This window comes from Suncus etruscus, chromosome 10 (assembly GCF_024139225.1).
Source record: "Suncus etruscus isolate mSunEtr1 chromosome 10, mSunEtr1.pri.cur, whole genome shotgun sequence".
Lineage (NCBI taxonomy): Eukaryota > Metazoa > Chordata > Mammalia > Eulipotyphla > Soricidae > Suncus > Suncus etruscus.
In genome coordinates, this window is record NC_064857.1 from 111,483,353 (window position 1) to 111,485,138 (window position 1,786).

Genomic DNA, 1,786 nt, shown 5'->3' on the forward strand with positions numbered 1-1,786 from the left:
AGAAGATCATTCACTATGATCAAGTAGGTTTCATCCCAGAAATGGTTTAACATCTGTAAATCTATCAACATAATACACAACATCAACAACAAGAAAAATAAAAATCACATGACCATATCAATAGATGCAGAGAAGCATTTGATAAGGTCCTACACCCATTCTTGATACAAACTCTCAGCAAGATGGGAATGAAAGGAACCTTTCTCAAAATAGTTAAGGCCATCTAGCACAAGCCAATGGCAAATATTATCCTCAATGGAGGAAAACTAAATACTGGTACAAGAAAAGGCTGACCTGCCTTGCCCTGCACTGTGCTGCTTGGGCTGTTCTCTCTCACCACTCCTATTCAACATAGTACTGGAAGTATTTGCTATAGTGATTAGTCAAAAAACAGATATCAAGGGAATTCAGTTAGGAAAGGATGAAGTCACTGTTTGCAGATGACATGATACTCTACTTAGAAAACCCTAAAGACTCTACCAAAAAGCTTTTTAGAAACAATAGACTCATATAGCAATGTAGCAGACTACAAAATTAACACACAGAAATCAATGGCCTTTTTATACACTAATAATAATAATAGTGAAGAAATAGACACTGAGGAAACAACCCCAGACACATGGTGTTGCTGTAGTGAGAACTTCTGCCAGGCCACCAACTGCCCAGGGTCCCCTAGTCCTGTCGTTATCCACTCCCAGACCCCTTCCCTCGTCTCTTTCCTCTTCTCTGATGCTTGAGACCTTAACTCTGAAATCACGGCTCTAGGGTTTGGTCTCATTAGAGATGGACCATCTGTTGTTGTGGTTATGATGTAACACAGGTGAGGGGTATCACTGGCATATGTCCTTCTCTCTCTGACTTATTTCACTCAAGACAACTGCTCCAGTTCAGAAGAAAACAGAGCCCCCAGTCTGACAAGTGAGCCCCTGGCAGTAGCTCCTCCAAAATCTGTGTACTGGTTGTAGTGGTGGTAGGCCGGTGGTTATTCAGAATCGTGTGTGTGTGTGTGTGTGTGTGTACGTGCATGCGTGTGTGTGTGTGTGTGTGTGTGCATGCTCACTACTAATATAATAGTAGCCTGGGCCATTCTGAAACCTCTGTGTGTGCATAGTTATAATGCTGTGCCCCTCTATACCCTCTATCTTATACACTTATATACTTTATCTTATCCACTATACTTATATAGTACTCAACTGTATGGCTGTGCTAAACTTCATTAATTGATTTACTGATTGTTTTTGTGCCACAACCTGGCAGTGCTCAGGGTTTACTCCTGGCTCTGTGCTCAGGGATCACACATGATGGAGTTCAGAGTGACCATATGTATTGGGGATTGAACTGGAGTTAGTCATGTGCAAGGAAAGCATATTTTTGACCTCTATATTACATCTCCAGCTCCACTATGCTTTTTTTTTTTAAATATGGAATGCTTCACAAATTTGCGTGTCATCCTTGCGCAGGGGCCATGCTAATCTTCTCTGTATCATTCCAATTTTAGTAGACGTGCTGCAGAAGCGATCACTCCACTATGCTTTTATTTAATTAAATCCTTATTATGGAATTTTGGGTTCTCATTTTGTCCCCCCAAAGCCCTCCTCCTGAGCATTAAATTCCTAGTTATGAACTAGGCTGGTAATGCAGCACCTCAGGCCTGGTGATGCTGGAGCTACCAGGGTCACAACACACCTAGAATTACTGGGAGGCCCTTGCAGAGTTGGGAATGGAACTTGGGACTAGAACAAATCATTCAAGCACTCCAGTCCTGGATCAGATTACCTGGCTCCCT

General features: G+C 42.1%; 1 non-coding gene across 1 annotated transcript; it reads right to left on the minus strand.

The window, feature by feature from the left end:
• Positions 1–1,415: 1,415 nt before the first annotated feature.
• LOC126021526 (U6 spliceosomal RNA) lies at positions 1,416–1,522 on the minus strand. The gene has a single exon (XR_007500035.1). It is a non-coding gene; the product is annotated as a U6 spliceosomal RNA (small nuclear RNA).
• Positions 1,523–1,786: the final 264 nt, after the last annotated feature.